The following is a 23859-nucleotide window of genomic DNA, read 5'->3' as shown; positions in this document are numbered from 1 at the left end:
GGGCCTCTGCAGGTGCCGGCAGACACCAGTTCACATGCTGCTGATGCAATCAAGGTTCTATCTGTGGCTGTAAAGAACAACACACACAATAAGAAGTTGTATTATTACTTTTAACTCAAGCTGAAATCTCTGAGTAGTGATGCAATAAAATGCAAATTGTACACCCATGGTTTGACAAAAGGCCAGTGCTCTTTGCCCTGAGACTGCTACTGTGGATTTTGTAGCATAGCTCGGGGTGGGGGGGAATATCAAAACCCCCAAATTTAATGAAAAAAAAAAACCCAGGTTGGTAAAGCATCTCTTGAAAGAATGTTTTTCTGAAACTCATCCCCAGCTGGGATATTTGCAGAAAGTTTCCTTTCAAAAAGTGCTGAGTACTCATTCCACTGATTAAGGCTATAAAGAAGAAAGGGAAGTAGTTTTGTTTTCTCTGCCAGTTCAGTACTCTGATACCTGAGGGCAGGTGAATGCTGTGGTGAGCCTTAGCTTTCAGGTCATTTTTTCATACCTTCAAAAGGTAGATGATGATTTCCCAGAGATATGGAGGGGGTGGTGGTGATGGTTTGAAATGTTGATACAACGTGCAAGCACAATAAACAGTTGTGTTGTTCAGTGTCTGATCTTTTCTGTGCTGTGTCCGTGTCCATAGGTCATAGCTCATAAATTCGACTGGATTTGATTCCAGCAGGTCTCTCTAGTGATGCTGACTGGAACAGGTCCACCTTGGGACCTCTTCAGACATATCCTTATCAAAGAGTTGGTCTCACTTGCACTCTTGCCATCGCAATTTGAGGTCAATCTTCACCTGAAACACAGTTCAGGACATTATTCTCATTTACTTTGGCTTTTAATTTATTTTAGCTCATACTGCTGTGGTAAATACTGAGAACCAACAGTAGTCTTCTAGTCTAAAGTATCTGAAAACTTTTGCAGGTAATGAACCTGTAACAAGTTCATCTCAGCAATTCCAACTCACTGACCATTATGAGCAAGAGTTAGAATTAATGGAGCTGTATAAAAGTGGTTAACACCAGAGTACCAACAGGCAAATTCTGAGGTCTTTTGAGACTTCAGCTCTGATTCTTTTTTCACTGGAAAATAAATTCAATGCAGAAGTTGTTTGGGATGCAAAATATAATGTGATTGGACAGCAGAGTGCCAAAAGTCAGTGTAAGGATCTACATTGGTTCAGTAACCAGGGCTTGGCAGCTATCTTCTTGCTTTTCAGGACTGCTATGAAATTTCCAACTTACAATCCTTTCTTTCCAGCATCCCACATTATTTTCAACTAGGAATTATTCCTATAGTTCATTTACTCTATGCTTTGGTTTTGAAAAGACTGTGAATCTGTGCTTTAAAACTTAAAGTAAGTGTTTCCTCCTTGAAATGGGATTATATTTGCACCTGGACACCAATCTTGAATTTGTTAAAGATAAAAATCAGAATAACCACTGCAATATTGAAAAGGTAAAATGAGAATAAAATGGCATTTGGCCAGTGTTTATGAATCACAGAATACGATCATGAAATCATAAGAATAACCACCAAAAGGTAAATAAATTACCCAGTCTACTACTTATTTTCATGTACAGTTTGACACAAAAGCTGATGCCATGAATGATTTATACCTGTTTGAACAATAATACTCATTTTCCTGAAAGATGGTCAGCACTCAGGCTGCTGTGGGCACCATGCCAGTTGTTGAAAGGTTAATGTCTCAGTAGCAATACATTAAATTATGAATTATACCAGTCCCAAAATGGAAGGTTATTAGCTCACTATGTTTAATTAGCCTGACTTGAACTTTGCCATCTGCTAGCACTGCCCATCACTAATGCACGGCCATGTGGAATAGGAGGGTTGGAAATAAGATGCCAGAAGCAGGAGACCTTCCACTTCCTCACAGCCTGACCTCACCTGCTGAGCCTGCCTGGCATGTCAATCCTCTGACATCTTTGGAGGTCCAAAGGCTGGTCCACATGCCCAGCTCTGGTGATGTCCTCCTTGGTAACAACCAAAGAGATGCCCAGACCCTGAAAAGGTGTTGGCTGCAGCACAGACCACACTGACCACAGTAGAGAGTTCAGAAAGACGAGGAAAACACATCTTGTTTTCTTCTGAGTCCATAGGGCTGTTCTCCTGCCAAAGCATTCCACTGATGTTTGTAAATTCTCTGTGGATTTTTGTCCTGGTTACATCACAGACCTTGCCATGGGATGAAAGGGAAGAGAGGTGAAGGCCTGAGCCAGGAATGTGCCAGAAAGGGGGTCCAAAGCTGCAGTGACTGGAGGCACTGGCAGCACTGCGTTGGCTGGCTCTGGAGTAGCATGGCATCCGGCAGGCCAGCGCTCTAATATGTGGGAAGCAACAGCTTGTGGTGGATTTATTTGTGCAGCATCTCTTGCCAGTAACTGCACAAGGCTGCAATATTTAGTTTTTCAATAAATATTTAAATTTTACTTCTATGCTTATTTATTTTTTCAGAAGAACAAACAGTAAATTCAGTTGATTTTTTTATTAGTTACAATTACGTGATACTTTAAAAATACAACACACTGAGTATGACCATAACTAATTAATTATTCACCATTGTCATGAGGGGGCTTTTTGGGGGGGGCTGTGTGTTAGAACTCAGGTCTGAAGCATGCCCTGGAAAGTGGAATGTACAAACACAGGGGAAGAACTGAAGTTGTAACAAGTCAAACACAGTCTTATTTTTAATTCTTCTTTCTCTAGGTAGGATAACCTTGCCAAGGAGGAAAGGAATTTGGACAGACTTAACATGCAGCCTATGAAGCTTCCCTTAGCTGGACATTAAAATGAAGAGAGAGTTTATTCATTCCCATCCTGACACAGCCCACCAGAATTAAAAGACATTTTAATCTGCAAGGGAGATTGGGTCAAACGCTAATACATCCCAACCTGTCTACATCAAGAAGCCCACTTGATTCCTCTGGCTACCAAGCCTCCATTGTTCTGCCCTGGATGGGAAGAGTAAAGAAGGATTCTGCCAGAATTTAGAAGGCGTCCAAGTCCTCGTAAGAGACGACACCAGGTAGAGACTCGATTCCATTTTCTTAATTTTCTTGTAGAAATGATTCCTTTTTCCCCCCCTGAGTTTTTGCTGATTCCTTCTTTTTGACACTAGCACAGCCTCTGCACTTGTTCTTCTGGAGCAGGTGGCATGGTTGGGAAATCAGAGCAATATGTATTAGAGTAAAACCTGCAGACAGAAATAGAAAATAAATGGAAGATTAATTGATCAGAGGAAAGGCAAAGGATGGAGGGGATAGAATAAAGGGAAGGAAAGACGAGAACAATACCTTGCCTGTGTACTAGAGTAATTCGTTATTTTTATATGGTGCCCAGGGTGTACAGTATCTGTTTTACTGAACAAATAGAAAGAGTTCTCAGCCCCAAACAGCCAACATATTAATTTACAGTGTGACAGCCTGACAAAACAAGCAGTCAGGCCAGTGTGAGCAGGAATAATTTAGCGCTTGCAGAGCATGAGTTACTTCATTGTGGTATCCACACATGTGTACCATCAGATGGAAGCCTCTGACTTTTGTAATAACTCATGGTAGAAGAATAATTTCTCCTTCAGAAAATTTTGGGGCAGGAAGGGTGGAAAAGTAGTGTCTGAGGGCACCTGTTTTATCTGGAGGAGCCAAGAGGCTCCATTGCAGTACACTGTGGAAGGAGGAGGAAGGACCTGAATCACAGCATGGCAGCAGAGGCTTAGGGGAGCACTAAAACCCTGCTGGCTGGGGTGCAGGATGCTTGTAGTAGTCTGAGACATGGTGGAGAGTAAACAGGAAAGAAAAGAACTCAGGAGGAAAAACTGGAGCCTTTTGTCAAAGCCATCTAGAGATGGAGTTCCTAATGAGCCATCCAGTTGGGACAGCAAGCAGATGACCTGAAACAACACACTCGAACGGGAGAGGGTTCCCGTGCAGACGCAAACCTGCCATGATCACAGAACCAGGGGAGCAATAGCAGAGTTGTTTTTCAGCACAGTTATTACTACTTCAATTGCAGTTTTATTCCAAAAGCAAATTCCAAAGTTTTATGTCCATAAAGGTTTAGACATAAACAAGAAAGAAGTCAGGAAAGAGGTATGTACTGTGTAAACAGTTCCACTTTATAATTAATGCTGGAGATCAGGGGAGCAGGAATAGCTGTGCATGTGTGGTCATTCAGATTTACTGTTGGTCTTATTAAAACCTAGTTCTGCAATAATTTTATGCCCAGGTAGGGGCAGAAAGAGAGCAGGATGCCCCCAAGCAACCCATAAATAGTGTGGTGAAGACAAAGCGTTTATTACTTAGCTTCACAAAGGCTCTGTAAGTGCTCTCCCAGGATACGTATACTTGTACCCCAGATGCCAATTCTGCAAATTAGCATTATTTCTCAAAATACTGTGTAAACAGGAGTCATTTGAATACTTGATTTCATCAGACAGAGTCACACATGGAAACGCCCATATCTTTGTTTCCCTTTTACAGAGGGAGCAGAGGTTTTGTGGGTTTATTTCTCTTGGAGTATTGTTACTGGTGGAAAAAAAAGCTGGCAGTGTCTGGGATCTATACAGGACTTACTCTGCAGGACTTTTTCCCATCTCCTTGCTCCATGCTGTCTTAAGAGCATGTCTGGCTTCCCCATTTATCACTGAAATGTGCTATTTTGAATCTTCTGTTTAACAGTTCCAATTACTATGCCAAAAGTTATTTTCTGGCTGAGACGGAGAGGGAATGGCAGGGGTCTGAGATCCTATCAAATTAGCTTTGGGATGTCCATTTTTCATAAGTAGGAAAGCCACCAGTAAGTTCAGCTCAGGTTTTGCTGATGAGCCTTTATTTTGTTATTGTGCAGCCTACAATTAGTAAGCTGTTCACAGGTTTTTTAATCCATTTTTGCATTGTGTTGCATGTAGAAACAAGTGCCTTAATTAACAGACTAACAGTAAAACAGGGTGAGGAAGGCAAATAAAATCATATTTAAAGGACACAATCATTTTGCTAGATAAAATATAATGTATGAAAAGGTAAATGTTTCAGGATTTTCCAGTGCTGAAGGCAACCACTGCATTTTATGGATATGTCTCTCTCCTGTTTGGTGAGGTAAAGATAGACATTTAATACTGAATTTTGCAGCATCTTGGACTTTAACATCCTTACATGAGAAAAGATGCCACTGACCAGGAGGCCTGTGCAAGGAGGTGTGCATTTCCTGGGAGGGAGGAAGCACTGCTCCAGCAATTAATTTCTTTTTTTTTCCATTGTATTTCTTTGGACCTGATGGGGGTTTGAACTATAAGAGCTAATTCTGTGGAAATAGGAAAGAAAGAAAAGGGTGAGTGAGCTTGATCAGAGGTGTACTGATGGACGTGGTTTTGTGGAACTCCTCGCAGCTGGCGTCTGCACGTCTGGAAACACATCAGAATTTAGACCAACACCACACCTTATGTGCTCAGCTCCCTCGCACTGAATTAGTCTCATTCCCACTCTGCAGAATGAGAAAATAGGACAAAAAGTGAAGGTTTGGGATTTGAAGTCTGCTCCCATATGCCTTTGGTTTGGGCCACTTCTAGCACAGCCTATGTAGTGCTCTGGCTAGTCCTGCAGTGCAGACAAGAAGTCTGTGGCAGAGCTAGGAATAGAAGCCAGGCCCTTGTTCTAAGTCCCAGATCCTCAAGAGTATTTTTAGGCACTTAATACCATTAATTTCATACTCTTTTTGGCCAAGGATCTTAGAAGCAAGATCATGCTTCCTCTTGAAATAATTTTTAAAATCATACTTATGTGCTCTTGGACAAGTTTTTTCAGGGATCATGTACAGTTTAGCCCTATTTAGGAATAAATGGGCTTCAAAATTAGTCTTGGGAAGAGTCCTGTGTGGACTGTGCTTTTGTGCAGCCTTGAAGTTTGACTAAGGATACAGAGGAGACAGTGCAGAATCTTTGTCTTTTGCAGGGTGAGCAATACCTGTTTGAAAGGGGCTTAGGCAGAAGGCGAAGGAGGGCTTCATTGAATGGCTTTACACTTCAGGTTCCTTTTTTGCAACGTTCTGTGCTTCTGTAGCCTCTTTATTTTGGTTGCAACTTCCTTCTCTCAAACACAAAATATTCACCAATATTTTGATTCAGATGTGCTGAGACACACAAGGCACCCAGAAGCCTTAAGGACACCAGGCTTACAATGAACTGGAGTGTCTCCAGACACCAAGGTGTAGGTCTTGCTCAGACAGCCCACCCCTGCATGTCAAAGCTGACTGAGAAAGGATATAGAAATCCACAGATTGCCACATAAGTCATATTTTCATTGTGCTAATTTGGCAAACCTAGTTGGAGCCCTGTTTCTACATCCTATCCATTATTAATTAATTGATTTCCTATAAGCTCATTATTGAGTTCGCTTTGACTTCCTTGCAGCACACACAGCTTTGCAGACAACAGAAGACAGCTCCTGTCACAGAGTACAAACATATCAAATACACCAAGTCAGGCAAAGGTGGGAGAGCAGCACAAGCAGCACATGGGTGTGCAACCAGGCTGCAGCACACTCACACCTGCATTACCCTTCTAGTTTTGGGTATGCACCCCAAGTTCTCCACAGCTTTGGCCAATGTTCACAGCCACACATTCCATCTGTTCTACATGTCTGTGGCCACATCCAACCCACATTCCTCCCTGTGAACATCCAGCCAGTCACTGGAACAGGTTGCCCAGGGAGGTGGTTGAGGCCCCATCCATGGAGATATTCAAGGTGAACCTTGAGAGGGCTCTGGGCAACCTGATATAGTTGAGCATGCCCCTGCTTACTGCAGAGGGGGTTGGACTAGATGACCCTTAGAGGTTCCTTCCAACCCAGACCATTTATGATTCTAAGATGAACAGGCAAACAGAGTTTTACAGTGACCCCTGTCACTACTGAAGGAAGAAAGGGTCTTGAGGAGGTCTTGGGGGATCTGGTCACAGGCTGCTGTTGCAACCATGATGGAGCAGCATGGCTGCCCTAGGGCGAGCACACGCAAGAAAGGTCTCCCTGGACCTCATGGGGCTCCCCTCCCTCACTTTGTCCAGCTCTGGTGGTAAATGTGCTTATTACAGTGCTAATGTCCTGCAAGAGGAATCCTACCTCCAAGTGTATTAGGGTAATGAGTTCACACCTAACTAATGGAGACTTAATAGAGTTACTAATAGGCTGCCTTTTACCCCCACGGTTTATGACCCCGCAGGCCAGAGCTGTCAGGGGAGGGAGAGGCGAGAGGCCACGCTCAACCCCGCAGCCGCCGCAGCCCACACCTCGGCTCGGCCTCTAGCCTCCCGGCCTGCACTGGGCTGGCAGCTAGTTTCCAGGGACATCATCTCTCCACCTTTCTGCGAGGAAAAATAAACGGTTTGAGGCTCCTGTGTCTTTATTAAACATTTCCTTTAAACTGCATATTTTGGCTCCCTGCCCAAATGCACCAAGAAAGCTTCCACAGAGCAGCTCAAGTCCAGAGCTCCGCTGCAGACTTCCCGGGATAAATAACCCCGGAGGAGCGAGCACCTGCACTGGCGGCTGTGGCCCAAGCTGTCCCCAGGGGCTGCCAGCGCCCTCAGCTCCTTCAGCAGAAGCTGATGCAGCTGGCAGGACTCCCCACACCAACAGCACCCAGAAGCGGCCCTGGGGAGGAGAGCGAAGGAGGCGAGGAACCGGCCACGCGGTTCGCCTGGCTCCGCTCTGCGGCACAGAAACGCAACGTGGCAGCGAGGTGGGTGGGGAGCAGCTGGTCCACAGCGGCAAAGTTCATCCAGTGCCATGGGCCAAGAGGGTTTGAGCTGTAGGTGTAAAGGGGGTTGGGAAACTGCTTCAGTCGGGAAGCAGAAACAATTGTATGCTTAGCCCGTCGCACCAGACAAATGATACGGCAGCGTTAAAAGCCGTGTGCTTCACCCGCCGTTGGTAGCACGGTTGACAGTCGTCGGCACGGGGTCGAGCGTGGGTTGCGTCCCTTCTGGCGCGGCAGCCCCCGTCACGCCCCGGGGCGCGGGGGGAAGCGGCGTGCCAGGCCGCATTGTTGTGGTGGACAGGACAAGATGTCTCTGAGCTGCCTCAGGAAGCAGCAGCCCCGCGGCGCGGGGAGAGGCTCCGCAGGCGTGGGCTGGCTGGGCAGAGGGACGAGGGAGGCGAGGAGAGGGGCTGAGCGTGGCGAGCAGCAGGGAGGGGGCACGCTGGTGGGTGATGTCAGCGTTTCCTTCTGGATCGGTCATGTGCGCTTGCCAGGTAAACAGTCTAGAAATAGATGGGAGGAAGGCAGCGGATGGAGCGTGCAGCCAGGCTGGAGGAGCTCTCCCTTCACCCTTTCCTCTCCGCTGCAGTCCTCAGGCAGCTTCTGCAGCCTTCAGTGAGGCTCTGGGAGCAAAGATACTGAACATAGAGTAGAGAGGAGTAGTGCGAACCCGGCTCTCTCCTGTGTCACAGCTTTGAGTGCAGTGCCTGCTGTGGAAGACAGTGTTAGCAGATCAGAGGAGGCAGAGCTTGTTGATTTTACATGCAGTTGGTTGCAGCAGACCTGCTTCTTCCACCCCCCACCCCCCCCCCTTGCTGGCAGAGTCCAGGTGAGGAAGTGAGAGCACTGAGGAATCCTCTCCAGCCCCAGAGTCCTCTTTGATCAAGGGGCCCCATCTGCCAGCCAGGCTGGTTGAGCTGGGAACAGGTTAAAATCCAGCCGTTTGTTGCAAGCACAGAAGCTGGCTTACACCGCAGTAAAGCATTCCCAGCAACAGAACAACATGAGTTCAGGTACAGAAAGCTCCACAACGTGCCAAGAATAGTCTCAGTTTGCTCTTTCCTCATTCACTAGAAATGTGCCTTTTCTGTGATGCTTTTCCGAGCAGCCTCACAGTTAAATTAGTAGCTACCTGCGCTCCCTGGAGATGGGGTTTTCTAAATCCCCTGTCATCCCAAACACAACATGTGGACTGAGCTCCCGCTGCAGCTGGGAGTCTGGCCCTTCTATCCGTTCCCTCACCACTGAGCTCAGCAGAAAGAACAAGGGTGACCCTGCCCATGGCAGGGGGGCTGGAACTAGATGATCCTTAAGGTCCCTTCCAACCCAAAACATTCTATGAATCTATGAAATAGGCAGCACAGTGCAGGCTCCTGCCTGGGACAGGGACCATGTCTTTTCCGGGCAGGATAGGGATGTTTTTTCAAGCATTTTCTAGGTGTGATAGTATGATGCTGTGCATCATCCATATGTCTGTCCTGTCTGGAGCAGCAGAAGGAAACAAGGATAGAGAACGGGAAGACACCCTCAGAAGCACTGCTGATAGCCAGGTGCCTGCTCCTCCCTGCTCAGCACTTTCCTTTACCCCCAGAAAACAAAGCTGCCGTCATAGCAAGTACCCATAAAATGCAAGGCATCCTGAGTGCAGAGATTAGTGGTAATTTTACAAGGACTCAAATAACGTTGGTCTGCAGGGTGCAGCACTGCCTTGAAAGGGAACAGCAGACATTTCCCCTGGAAGCAAGTTTCCTCTTTAGAGCAGTTTACGGCCGAGGCACAGTGTCAGATTGTGACACAAATATACTATCAGCCTTTGGGTTGGAAGACAGACATTTGATACCTCTTTCTGTTGCCGAAACGGGCTGCCCAGACACGACTCCCAGCACGGTTATTTTTTGAAGCATTATGTAATTGGATTGCATGGTCAGTAGTGCTTCCTTAACAAGCCTTTCAGCAAACCCTCTGCCTGCTGCAGCCAATCTTCAACCCTTACATACAGTCTTACTCACGCAGGCTCAGTCTGGAGTAAACTCAATGCTAAATACAGTTAGAAAACAGACGAAACCACGCTTGGAATAGATCATCCATTCCCTGTGCTACATGAGATGTGGCTGAGCCCTGGGTGCCACTGTTGTGAAAACGGGGTTGTGCTGGTGTCTCCCAGCCAAGGGGTCACTGGTTGCCTCCTCTGCTATGCCTCTCTCTAAAGGGGGAAAAAAGCACTGCTTTTTGGAGCAAGGCCAGGCAACTAAACCTGGGACTGGCTTCCCTGTTCCTGTGCTCATGGGGCTGGCTCCAGTGTCCCTGTGCTCTTTTGCTTTGCTGTAACAGCCCCATGCATCAGGGACCAGCTTTGGGGAACCTCTCCTTCAGCATTCAGGCCTGGAGTGAAACCAGGGCCTTTATCTCCTGGGTTTTGGTTAATCTAGAGTGCTGACCTAGGAACCGAGTCTCCAGTACCAGTCTGGGTCAGCCCATACCAGTTCTGTGATGCAGCCTGCAGTGGTACCTGGTCAGCCCCAGCCCTTGGCGGGTGTTTTGTGGGATCTTCCCTGTCCTCCAGCCACTGTCAGCCGGTGGGTTATGGCTCTGCTGAGTCACAGCTTCCTGTTTGTGATTGCTGACTAGTGGCAGCAGTTGCAGAAGCAATAAGAGATATTAAAAAGTGTGAACTTCCACTGGGACCAGAAGATACAATTAGAGCTGTGCCAAGAAACACACTGCAGCGAGCTATTGTTTAAAGGGATGCAGAGCACTGCAAACCCCCGTTCCCTTGCTGCAGGAAGTAGGAAAAACGAACATCACTGGCCTTTTATCATCTCTGAACCCAAATAAAAATTGTGTTTGACATCTGAAACTCATTCTGGCTCTTTTCCATGCTCCTCCTGAAAGCATTTGATCCAGCCTTCCAGTCTTGGTCTCCTCTACCTGCTGCTGCTGAGGCATAGGGATCCTTGTTCCTTGCTTTCCCCTAAGACTGATTCTCCACAGAAAGCCTACGTGATGCTGTGTAAAAGGGGCTGCTTTAGACGGCGTGCACAATTGTAATGCTATTTCCATTCTTTTTTAAATGGGAAATGTCTCTTGGGAAAAGCATGAAAGTATATGGAGAAGGTGCTCTTTGATCATTAGGATCTAAATGCAGCATCCAAACAGTGTGTCTGTGTCTTCATATTATGGTGAAATTCATCCTGAAGTGCTGCTCCTGGGTGGGAATTTTTCTGTTCCTCCTTTCTTGGCTTGAACATTTGGAAATATTGCCACCAGTTTCATCTCCAATCCAGTGATGACTGTCTCCAAAAGTTTTCTCTACCCTATTGTATACTATCTTTATATCAGCCTTTCAATTTATGTTTTAATTCCCTAGTAACATTTAGCCTGATTGTCAGAATATATATTCTGGTTATTCAGCTAAGGACACATCCTACGGACTGTGTGTCACTTAATTGTGCCTAGGCTGGTCTTTCCTGGATTGAACCTATACTGCTTTGCAGCTAAGAGAAAAATTCTTCACTTCTGTACTGATGTTAGACTGATTTGGGTTTTTTTTAACCCTGTGACAGACATCAGGCTGAAGACTGGCATAGAGAACATATACTGGGCAGGGGGGGGGAACCCCACCCCACAACCTCAGTTATTTCAACAAATACCAAAAGTGGATTGAGAGTGGATGAAGAGGAGGAGGAGGCAATAGTGAACACACAACACAGTTCAAGCTGGCAAGGAGCCCTTTCTTGAAGAATGTAAGTTTAACCTTTAGCATTCAAGTGTCTGGGCTTAAGTGTCATTATGAGCAATACTTTCCTCCAGCACAGCCTCTCCTGCTTGGAGGAGGGTTCTGTGCAACCTCATCAGTTTCCCCCTTTCCTTCACTGAGTATAAAAATACATATTTCTGTCTGCACATGCTCAGCAAAGTCATTTGTTGTGGCCTTTGTTGTGGCCATGCCTCACTTGGCAAAGCCAGGCTTTGCCTGGACAGGTGGTTGAGAGGGTCTGCCCTGGTCTGGCACCCACTGCAGTGACTGCTGGAGGCTTTGCTGCAGCTATAGCCTTGATACAGTGAATGCTCTGCCAGGCTGCTGTTCACTGGCTGAATTTAGCTTCAAGATTTCATGCCCCAGGCTCACGAGTAGAGCCAGGTGGCTAGGGTGGGGTGTGCCCCAATAGCTTCCTGCACCCCAGCTGCCCAGCTCAGGATCAGCCAGCGTCAGGAATCTCTGCTGGTCCTTGTTCTGGCTGCATGAAGAAAGAGGATCTGCTAGTGAATTGCCTTTGCAAGAAGCAAACTAAAATGAGGAGGAGGGAGGGATGGGCCTCATGTTGTTATCGTCATCGCCTACCCCCCACCCCCCCCGAGTGTTAATCTCACCTTTTGATGAAGGCAACACAGGAAAAAAATTAGAGAGACAGCAGCAGACAAACATCAGCCCTGGCTGCAAATGGACAGGCTAGAGGTGCCCCCCAAAATCATCTCCAGCTGTAAAACACTTCAGGGCTGATAGAAACCACACGCATCCCAGGCACAGCCCGCTCTGCAAAGCTGCATTCCAATAAAAATGCAGCATGGAATGAAAGAAATCCTGCACTGGGCTGGGTGTTGGGCGGAGGCACCCCTCACCCTGGATGCACCCCACTGGGCATAGGGCTGGGTGCCTGCTAGGTTGCAGGGGAGCCATGGACCAACCCCCATCCCAGCCATTGCTGCAGCTCCCCAGTGCTGGGCTCCCTGTCCCAGCCCTCCCTGAACACAAATCAAAGCAGCTACAGCAGCTAATAGGGGAGGGTCGGGGTTAGCTGCAGGGTACATCACACTGAAATCACAGGCTGGAACCCGAATTTCAATAAGCACGCCTCGCTTCGGAGGCTGTGCTGCAAATGTCAGTTGTGCTTATGTTAAATACAGGTAATATTCTGAATGTACATCTGAGAGCATGATTCTTTCAGATTTCTTGTCTGATGAATTTTGCATCTTGTGTTTGTGATTTTTCCATGTGAAGTAGTACAGGTTTTAGAGGAATAAGAGCATATATTTACGAAGAGGTAGAGATGGACTGTTTGATTAACTGTAGCAAAGATGCTATGTCAAATCAGATTTCTCACCGCTTGAGACTTAGGGTTTGAGTACACGGTTACTATACAGTAAGTACAGCTGGTGTTGGTGCTTGACTCACTGAATAATTGGATTCAGGCTTTTCTTCAAATCTCCATCTTAATTCTAAAATAATTTGGAGGGGAAGGAGGTGGCTGGACTGTTTTCCAAGACATGCTTGGTACCTGACTTGCCAGAAAGATGAAAGATGTGTAGAGCTGCCACTTGTTCCTGGCCCACAGCAGGGCATAGCTTCAGGACTGTACTGGTAACCCTGGGCCAGGGTCTCTCTGTCCCCAGCTCAGCCTCAGAGACCCAGACCAGCCCCAGGACAAGCCACCTTGGTCTCATTACTGCACTGACACACTCTGAATTTTGTGAAAACTACCCTGTAAGCCAGAATCCTTCTCAGTGCTGAAAATAATTATTGCTTTTTGTTTCTAATTCTGTGGGAACTGTAATTTTTTTTTTTTTTTGTAACTTATTTCCCTCTTTTTTTACCCTTTTAAGATGGTTCCCAAACATTTATTGTGGGATTTTTCATTTAAAATAGTTTTCTGGGGAAATTACTGTGACAGTGATTTAATTGTTTAATTAAAATCTGACATTGATGACAACATAAATACAATAGGCATGAGGTGATATAGGCATTAAACAAGTGCAATTGTGGAATACATCCATAGAGCACTCCAAGCACACAGAACAGCTCACAAAGAAATGATGTTCAATATTTATCAGGTTAGTGAGTCCTAATTAAATGCCAAGACTTTTTTCTTCATTTCTCTAAAAAAAAGGCAAAAGAAACACATAGATGTATTCCAGGTGTTTATTTCCATCACAAACACATCCACTTATCTTGTGCTAAGGCCTGAAAAAAAAACCCCAAACCACCAAAAACCCCAAACCCCCAAACCCAAATCCACATTACAAAGCTGCTGGTTGATGTGAGGATGTTTCCTCAGCCTGACTAGATGAGCCAGAGGTTTGGAGAAAGCTGGAAGCCCACTGATCTCCATTGCTCCCAGTGCCTACATCAAGTCCAGTGATCACAAAATGGTTGGACAGATTTCTTTTAATAATTGGATAAAAATACAGAACTATTGAAGACAAAAGAAGGGAACACACGTTCCTCTGAATATCCCAAATCTCTCCCCAGGCCTATAGCATGTATTTCTTCTAGAGACAGACACCCGCTCTCCTCAATCACACCCGCACACCCCTCGGCAGTGAGAGAAGCAGCCCCCTGCCCATTAAACAACCCACTCGTGCCCCCCGAAGCGGCGTTCTCTGGCTGGAACTGCTCAGCAGCACGTCTCCCCAGCCCTCTCCTTCTGAGCCCTGCTGCATTTCTGCATCCCAACAATGAATGCGCTGCTGTTGGAATATCCCTTTCCATGCCTCTCGCTGGGCGTCTTTAAATGGTATCAGATCGCTTCTGTGGCTTAGACAGCCCTCTGCAATCAGTCGCTGCTGATCGGCTGCCCTTTCCCCCCTCCAAACCCCTAAATAACTGCATCTGCTCCAGCTAATTCATGTCAGCCTCCCCCACCTCCTGTATGTGACTTCATGCAAACAAAGTTTCCAAATGAAAAGACAGCTTACCTGGACAATGCTTGGAGCATAAAGTAATAAAAGCTGATAAAGCCAGACATCCCAACTCCAGTACAGGGATTTGATTGCAAATTTCCATTGCAAAGGAGTAGAGGGAACTGGAAATCTGACAAATGCCTTCAAATTGACCTGTGTTTTTACAATGCACGCTGTGTTTAAAATGAATGGCAGACTTTATCATTTGGAGCCCCTTCAAGGACTCTGGCCCTCTGCGCTTTGTTCTAATTCTTCAGACATATTTCCAAGAAGCACAAAGCTGCATTAGAGGATGATATTAGGGAGATTTTTTTTTTCTAAGCAGGATTTTTTTTTTCCTCCCTCCACAGTAATTTTTAAAGGCTGAATTTAATAATTTAGCCTGGAACTTTTCTCTTACTGTATTCCATACATCAATCCCTTGTATTCAGTCGGCCTCTTCCACCCCAAAGCTTCAGCTCAGTTCCCCTAGTGCCAGGCGGAGGGAGGCCGTGGGCAGCCAGCCTGGTGCCCAAGAAATGCCAGAGGATTGTCGCTTCCAAAAGACTCGCCATAGGCAAGCGACTGGCCACAGCCCTGTGTAGACCTGGCCCGCTCCTGCCTTGGGACAGGGCTGCTCCTTGGCTGCTCCTCAGCTGCTCCCAGCCATGTCCTATTTCCAGAGGAGGAGTTGTCTGCTGGCAGGACCCAGGGAACTGAAGCCGCTCACCCCCATTCTATATGTCAAAGACAACAACCATCTTTTCTGCGAGTTGTGTCCAGAAAACCATATGTGCTGCCACGGAAAATGTTCTGCTTCAGAGTTGTTCCTCTTAATCTGTATACATTTTTACAAAGAATAACCTTCCTTTAAAATGCTGGCATTGGATCCATCTGTTCAAAATAACAGAGAAATGAAACTGTACAATTCTGTGCGCAAATAGATCTGCTGCGAGACGAAAAAAAGAGGGTTAATCTAATAATTCAGCTGTCTTTAACAAGTTTCCTATGGGAAAAATCAGTGTTATTTTCCCTGCAGATCTGATACTGAGAGCTTCTTTCTACTAAGCACATTAAAAGCTATTTGAACCAAAAATCCTATCTATGTATGTGCAGAGATACACATATAGAATTGAGAGGTATCCATGGCATTACAGACGAGGCTGTATCAAGATCTCTAATTCGAGCAAGGGTAGCCCCTTCTTATATTTTAGCAACTGGATTGTCTTTTCGCCTAGAACAAAGAAATCTTAAGGGAAGTAAATTTTCTAGAGGAGGAACACGTACACGTACATGTAATCACACCCAACGATTACAGTACAAGTTATTCCTTAATTCCTTAGGTTTATTTTGCTATCTGCGCAGCGGTTTATCTGGCTTGTCCTGCAGTCATCACCTGCCCGTTCCCATCTTTCCCACACACCCCTCACTACCTATTTTTGCACCTTAATAAAAATGGGAACCCTTCCGTTGCCCAGCCTCTGGACGCTCAGGATTGAAGGGCAGAGCTCTGCCACCCATCTGCCTTGCTTCCCTTCCCAGCTTCATCTCCTGCCCTTGCCAGAATGGAGGGAAGATGTCCTAGGACTTGACCCCAGCTCCCAGGAGGGTGAGGGGGGCCACAAGGCATGCTCCCCTCTCCCTGCTTAACCCCTCGGTTCCTGGGCGCGGCCATGGTCTCGGCGCCTTGACCCCGGCGCCTGCTGCCCTCCTCCCTTTCGGGGCACTCGGGATCACCCTGGGAGCAGGAAAGGAGAAGAATGCAGGAGCAGCGAGAGGGCTGTCGCAGGAGGGCTGAGCGCAGCACAGCCAGAGGAGCAGCAGCATCGCCGAGATGGGGGATGTTTGGTTTGTGTTAACTACCCAGACAGATGCACTTCGGCATGTTTGCATTTATGGAATCCATATGTTGTCATGGGAAATCAGAGGACAGCAATACACAACTAGAACCCACGATGCAAACGCCAAGAAAACGTACATGGCTACCAGTCTGCGCCTGCACATGTTCCTGTGAAGGTGCCCATTTCTGGAGGACCGACAGTTACTAGATTTGTTCACCACCTTCTTCCCGTGTTTACTTTTCCCTTGCTCTGCACAGCGTGCACAGGCAGCACCCACCCTCAGACCTGCTTGCTGATCTACAGCCCCCACTAAAAACAGGCACTTCTAACTTACACAAAGTGCTAAAAGACAAGGGGACTTTATTCTCACCTCAACTACATCACTACAACGTGCCTGTTTCTGTTCCAAATTCAGCAAGAAGTTACAAATCACAAGCACCTTTACAGATAGCACACCAAGCCACCCTGAAAAATTCTGCTGGCCCCAGGGCTTGTTGGTTTGGGTTTTTTTATTTTCCAGGTTGGTGTTAGTTTTGTTGGGGTTGGTGGGAGTTTGTTTGCTTATGTGGTTTTTTTTTTTTTGGAAGGGCAAGTCACATTAACAATTACTCTTCCATAAAGTCAGATTGTGAGTAGGGACTGACAAATTTTTAAGGGCAGCTTTTAAAGGCAAACTGGTAACATACTAGAGCCTGTGCATTAAACAAGAACTCACACAACAGCATATGCACAGTAAAAGGACACATCAGAGCTGCATTTTTAACACCCAGATAACTATGGCACATATTAAATCCTGACTCTTAATTGCATCTCCTAAAAGCAAAACAGTTCCGGTAACATCTCAACCAGTCCAGTGCAGCCCTGCTCTAAATCTCCAAGTCTATCCTCTTCCTTCATTCCCCCATGCCACTTAAAGGGACTTGTCAGAATTTCAAGTGTCTCCCCCCACGGTAAGAAACACGGACAGCCTGACACACAGAATTAAAAACACTTACTGACAAACATGCAGTTTATTACCTTTCAGTATAAAATACACCTACATTAAGGTTCTCCCCAGTAGAAAAACTGACCGCAACTGCATTCCTTGTTCAGTGCTATGAAACAAATCAGGAAGTTAATTATTGGAGTTACTAGGAAAAATAAAAATTAAAAAAAAAAAATATAAAAACAAGAAAAAAAATTAAAAAGGCAATTTGAAAAGCTTCTTTAGATTTGCAAGAGAGATGATTTAATTCCGCTGCATTTCTGGCAGTAATAAAATATGTTACAGAAGAAAACGTATTCCTGAAGCCTGGACAGAGGTTCTTTACTGCTTCACCTCCTCCTAAAATTCAAACCTCACACTCCCGGCGATCATCTACATTTTTTTTTTTTGCTAGGGCTGGAATGGGGAGGGAAAAGCTGCTGGAAATAAAAATGTTAAATAACAATCGCAGATGGACCCAAACAGAAAGTGAAAAATGTTACTGTAAGGCTACAGAAATATTTATTTAATCAAACCAGAGGTTCTGTTGGGACTGGAGGAATGTTGCCTCCTTTCCTAAAAAAAAAAAAAAAAAAAAAAAAAAAAAAAGGAAAAAAAAAAAGGGGGGGGGGGAGTGGAAGGAGGGGGTGGGGGGAAAAAGAGAAAGCAAGAAAGAAAAAAAGGCAGAGGCACAGCCGCCTCCTGGAGTTCCCCATTGTCCGGGGCTATAGAGAGCCCCAGAATGGCATTAAACTCACAAAAGCCATATTGTGCAGGGGACAAAAAAAGCCCCTTCTTCTACAATAACTTTTAGCTTCTTATTTTTAGAAAATGACAAAGCTGTTGCCAGCGATGGCTGGTGAAACCTGTAGCCCGGCTCCCAGCGCGGCCGGACGCGGCCGTATTGATCCACTGTCCCTGTCGCCACGGCGGCCGCAAAGTTTGCGGGGGAGCGCGGGCCGCGCCGCGGGGCCGGGATGCTGCGGGGCTGCTGCGCTCCGCCGGGGCCGCACAAAGTTGCGCTCGCTGCCGGCCGCAACTTTCCCGGCTCCTCCCGGGGAAACTTCAGCGGTGGGGGCGGCGGCGGGGGTCGTCCTCGCCCTGCCCTGCGCGGGGCGGCGCGGCCCCGCCCGGGGCGCGGGGGCAGGTGGCCCCGCGGAGCGCCCCGCGGAGCTGCGCGGAGTGGAGCCGCCCGCCGGCCTGACGTCCCCCTCCCCGGCGCGGCGCTGCGCGGCAGGGCGCGGAGCAGCGCGGAGCGGGCCCCCCCCCGCCGCGGGCTGGGGGCCGGCCGCTTGCCCCAAGTTTCGGTGCGGCGCCGCCGCCGCGCTCCCCCCGCCCGCTCCTGCTCGCTCGCTCCCTCCCCCGCCGCCTGGGCTGAATCTTATTGATCCAGAAGGTGGCTAATTAGCCCTTCCCGTCGTGCCTGGGTAATGAGGCACATGCGCACTGCACTAATCAGCCATTTTTTGCAGGAAACTAATTAGCAGAATAAAGATCCAAAGAGTTTTTTTTCTTCCCAATCATCAGATCTGAGTCCGGGCGCTTCCTGCTCCGGCGACCGCCAGCCCCGCCGCCCGCTCCGCGCCGCTCCGCTCCGCCCCGACCCGACCGCCGCCGCCGCTGCTGCTGCTGCCGCCGCCCGCGGCCCCCTCTCTCCGGGGGGCTGCAAACTCCCCGACAACGATGCTGCTGCTGGGCAGCGGCGGCGGCGGCGGCGGCTCCCGCTCGGCTCCGGCTGCTGCCCCCGGCTCCCGCTGCTGCTGCCCCGGGCCCCTCCGCGGAGCGCGCTCCTGCCGCCGCAGCCGCCGCAGCCTGCATGGGATCTGTAGCCCCCGCGCCGCCGCCCGGGATTAAAAGCGCCGCCGCCGCCGGAGCAGCGACCGCGTAAGTGGCAACTTTTCTGCCCTGTCCCCCGCTCGGGCTCCTCCTGCTCGGGGCGCCCGGGCTGCTTTGCATGGGGCTGGTCCGGCCCCCCCTCCCGCCCGCTCCCACCCACCGCCTCGGATCCCCCAGCAAACTTTGTGCCGCTCCGCTGTCCCGGAGCCCCGCCGCCGCCGCCGGGGACGCGCAGGTGCCGGCGCCGCGGGGGCCGTTGCGCGCCCCGCGGAACCCCCTTTGCCCCGCCCGCCCGCCGGCCATGGCCGCGGGGCGCGGAGCGGGCGCGGAGCCGGCCCGGCGCTGCCTGGCTTTGTGCGGCGGCAGGCGCGGGCATCGATCGGCGGGGTGGCGGGGGCCCGGCCCCGGCCCCGCGGGGACGCGCGGGCTCCGCGCTGTGCGGCGGCGGCGGGCGCGGGCGGGCTCGGCAGAGCCGGCGCCTCCCGGGAGCCGCCGGGCTCGGGGCGCCTCGAGCGGGCGGGCCCCGGGGGTGCCCCGCGGGCGCTCCGCGCCGGGGACGCGCTGGAAAACAAAGGGGCGAAGAAGTGACTAAAACTGCCCCGGCCGCGGTCGGCCCGGACCGCCGCTGCCTGCCGCCGCCCGGGCCCCGCTGGAGCTGCCCCGCAGCGGCCTTGCCAGCCAGAGCCGATCCGATTTTTGTTTTCCGCGGGCAGGCTCAGTTTTGGGAAGAATGCGGCTAGGGGGGATGGGAGAGGTGAAGGCAGCGAGCGGCTCTGTAGGCCGATCCTCCGTGCTCAGTTTCAGTTTTTAATTACTTAATGCCGAATCGCACGGTGCTTATCTAAATATTTGCCAACGCTCTTCGCTATCGATCGCTCTGTCCGAGCCCGGCTGCTCAGCCCGAGCCGCGGGGGGCAGCGGCTCCAGCCCTCCCGAAACTCGCCCCGCGGAGCGCAGCCGGTGCTGGCGCGGGGGCCGGGCACGGCTCGGTTCGGCTTGCTGTGGACACACGGGTGGATGTGGCACTCACGCGGGTTACTTGGTGTGAATTATTTATCGTTTGGGTCGCGAAGATTTTTTTGAAATTGTTGACCTCTCCACCGCATTTTTTTAAAAAATACTTTTTTTTAAAATTTATTTTTTGATGCCGAGGGAGGTCTGTTTCTCTTCCGAGCCGTGCTTGAAGCTGCTCCCGGGTATGTCCTGTACTTTGTGCGGATATGTAATGTATACGCGTCCCTGCCTCGGCCGGCTGTCTTTCTCCTCTCCTCGCTCCTGTTTAATATGGAGCAATTTTCTGGAGGCTCGGTGCCTCCCTCCTTAGGGTCACATTGAGTTCGAATCCGACTGAAGGTGCAGGAATCCTGCAACGGGGGAAATAAGAGAATAGAGAGAATGGGGTCAAGTTGGCTGCTTAGAGGCCAAAACTCCCACAGCTGCCTTGAAAAATATAGATATAAAATATTTGCTTTTCTTCACTGTATTACAAATCGCAGTCTCCCCTTTCAGGTATTTTCTTTACTGCTTAAAGCCCTCTCTTCCTTTTGCCTCCCCCCCCTGCCCTTACCCCCTCCTTGTTAGGGGAGAAGTGGGGGAGGAGGGAAAAGAAAAAGAAATGGGGGGGGTGGGGGGGGAACAGAGAGGGGAAAAAATAAAACCCATTGAGTTTAGGCAAATAAGGTTTGGTCTCCGTATCCTATTACAAAGCACTTTGAATATTCAAGACATCACACAAGACCAGTTATTCCAGTTACAACAAACTTAAAAAGACGAAAAAAAAGAGAAGCATGTTTAGATTGTAATTTGTTAGAGCGAGAATCGTATTTAAAACTCTGTCTCTTAATTTTTTCTTCCAGCCCTGCATTGTATCCAGCCTTTTTCTGATGTCTAGGGTTGGGTTTTTTTCATTATTATTATTAAAATCTTTCTGTTGAGTTTGGGAGGACTGCTGCGAGCAACACATTTTCTGTATTTTTGTTCCCGTATCTTGGAGAAGAGTTGGCAGGGATTCTGTGGTTTGCAGTTACACAATATGTTATCATGTTTTTAATCACTAAATCATTGCAGCGGTTATAGATTTACAGTCTTAGGGTATTACGGAGAGGAGCAGCGCAGACTGCGTGTATGGGAACATACGAGAGCATGCAGCGAACATGCTTGTGAACTTTGCTTTTAAATCATTTCCTGGCCGAGCTCTGGCGGAGAGAAGTGCGAGCACTTCGGCGTCACCCCTCCACGCGCTTGAGGAAAGTTTGTGGCACCCTCCCGGCTGGGCAGGAGCTCTGATGGGTGCTGTGCGTGGCCCGTCCCGTGGCACTGGCGGTAAGCGGCGGGTCAGGGGGCATGAGGGTGGCCGATGGGCTGAGGGCAGCCACCTGCACTAGGCTGGGGCATCAACCACCCTGCTGGCTGCCCTCTGCTCCCGTTTCCCCCTTTATTATGTAACAGAGCCCTTGGCAGCATTAAAAATTCAGCATTACAAGCTGATTGTAATGCTCCCTCATTAGGGAGCACTGTCTGGTCCGGCATTAAGCACAAGACGGAGCGTGGCGTTTTGGCTGCAGCCCCGCAGAGTCTAGGGGCGGTGGTGGAGTGGATTGTCCTGGGCCCCCGACCCTTGGCAGTCCCAGCGGGGCTGTGCTGATCTCCCTGCCGCTGTGCAGCGGCAGTCCCTCAGCTAGGCCTAAGGTTTGCTGGGGTTCCTGCTTGGCCTCCTGGCTGAGGGCTGTCCTTTCATGCTGGCCTCAGTGCAGGGACCCAGCTTTCCAAGCCGCCCTCCTGCCTGGGTCCTGCTCTGCAGGCAGCCTTTGGCCAGGAACAAAAGCAAAGGCTTATTAGAGGGGAGAGAAGCTCCGCGTCTGAATGCAGAGGTTGCTTTGCTCTATTTGTATTTTTTCTTTCCTCTTTTCGTTTTATGTGTGGCCTCTTTTCATTTTATGTGTGGGCATTTTGGAAGCAGTGGGTGGCAGGACGTTTGCTCCAGTCTCTCCCACATGGCAGTGAAACTGCTCACAGCAGTGCTGGCCCTCGCCTGCCGGAGCCCCTGAACCCTCCCTCCCGCCACCGCTGCCTTTTGTTCCCACAGGACCGAGCCAAGGTGCTGCTTGGGCGAGCGTCCCTGTGTGTTTGGCACCTTTGCCTGGCCTTGTTGCGGTTGCTGTCAAACCAGGGCCCAGCAGCAGCGGTTTTGACAAAAGCAAAGGCGCGTGTCCCTTTCATCTTGCTGTTCTGACCCCCGGCCCCGGTTCCTGTCAGTGTCGTGCCGGAGGCTGGGAGCAGCGCAGAGGAGCAGATTTACTTTGGGCCTGGTCAGCAGTTGCACGGCTTCAGCAAGAATCACTAAATCCTAAACCGATGGACATACGGCCAGCTGTGTTAGCCTCCCTGTTAACGCTTCCTTCCACTTTCCAAAATAACCACAGTAATAATAAAAGTGTTGCACGGAGAAGCTGAAAAGCAGCGAGCGGGCTTTTACATCAACTTTATTCACAAGCCCAGTTCTGCTGGGGCTCAACTCCCTTGCCGTAGCGCTTTCCCCATTGGTGTCAGACTCGCTTGTCTGTGGTGGGAGAGTTTTCAGCAACCATCTTCTCGTGGGTGTTGGTGGTGCGCGCACTAGCCCTGCCGCGGTGACGGAGCTCGAGGTGTGTTTCCACTGGAGAGATTGGTGCGGTTCAGGAGAGGCTGAGCGTTTCGTGACTCCCTGCTTCCCTTCGCCAGAGCGTGGCTGAGATTCGGCCTTTGTGTGGCTTCAGGGACCGTGCACTGGTTGGGTGCATTGGGCTGGTGGGAAATATGGGCCAGGAACAAGGCTGGGTTGCACATGCTCCCCCCTTCCCCCACCCCCCCCTCAGCCTGGCCACTCACAGGACCCCAACATTGCCTGCGTGGCTGTTCCCATGCTGCAGTCTGTGGTAACTGACCATGAGGGCTTCAGCCTGGGAGAGGCCCTGGGGCTGGAGTGAGGTGCCCATGGGGCCTGCCCCCCCTATGCGCTGCTTCTATTTGCTGACAGGGGGGTGTCTCCACACGCTCCTGGGAGCCTCCAAAGAGGCTGGCGTTGCCATCCCCTGGGGAGGGAAAGGGCATCCAAAGAGAGGATCCCCTCCATGGGGATCTGAACTGCCCTTACCTCTTCCCTCCCTCATTCCCTCACCAGCTGAAATTGGGGTCGGATGTCCAGCGCGTGGCGGCGACAGGGCTGTCGAGGGTTGTCGTGGCAGGAGAGTGGGAATCAAAACATCTGTGCGCAGGCCTGGGCGCCGCAGCCTCTAATGGTTTTGACGGAGCTGTTGTGGTCTGTTGTCTGGAAAATCTGCATTCTGCGCCGTGCCCGAGGGGGGCCGCGGCACCGCAGACCGTGGCGGTACCTAAATATAACTGCCTCGCGCCGTGGGGTGAGGTGAGGGCAGGAGGCAGCAGGGCTGCCCGTCCCGCCTCCTGCTTTGTCTCTGATCTGCGATTCATGCATTTTTGTTTGCTCCCGAGGTTGGGTTTGTGTGTAGGCAGGGATTGGAGAAAGATAAATTTCAGCTAGTTTAAAAAAACGCAACAGGGTGGATGAGTCAGGCTTCCCTCGCTGCCGGCAGCTGGGAAGGCCGTGGTCCTTGCCACTGGGTCGGGGATCCCACTGGAGCTGGAAGCCCCAGCATGCTCAGCCCACTTGCGTTGGTGTTTCTACTTCCCCTCACAGATGCTGTGGGTCTTGCTTGAGTGCCACCATGCCGTCAAGGAGCCAGTGCTTTCCAGTACTTCCTTGTTGGCTTGGCTGGACAGACATGGGAG

At 49.6% G+C, this 23859-nt stretch overlaps 2 long non-coding RNA genes across 2 annotated transcripts in view; one reads left to right on the top strand and one right to left on the bottom strand.

Moving 5' to 3' along the window:
- Window positions 1–18922, top strand: part of LOC137447289 (uncharacterized) — a 386565-nt gene extending 367643 nt beyond the window's left edge. Inside the window, exons 6-7 of the long non-coding RNA XR_010988842.1 lie at window positions 2737–3055; window positions 18766–18922. This is a non-coding gene — a long non-coding RNA (uncharacterized lncRNA). The remainder of the gene's footprint in view (window positions 1–2736; window positions 3056–18765) is intronic.
- A 3635-nt stretch (window positions 18923–22557) lies between these two features.
- LOC137447291 (uncharacterized) lies at window positions 22558–23533 on the bottom strand. Its single transcript, XR_010988844.1, has 3 exons — window positions 23231–23533; window positions 22998–23144; window positions 22558–22857 (listed from the first exon to the last, which is right to left on the bottom strand). It is a non-coding gene; the product is annotated as an uncharacterized lncRNA (long non-coding RNA).
- Window positions 23534–23859: the final 326 nt, after the last annotated feature.

Source organism: Melanerpes formicivorus, unplaced genomic scaffold, assembly GCF_026170545.1.
Source record: "Melanerpes formicivorus ecotype bairdi unplaced genomic scaffold, bMelFor1.0.p_v2 SCAF_20, whole genome shotgun sequence".
Lineage (NCBI taxonomy): Eukaryota > Metazoa > Chordata > Aves > Piciformes > Picidae > Melanerpes > Melanerpes formicivorus.
This window is presented reverse-complemented; position numbering and strand designations above follow the sequence as displayed.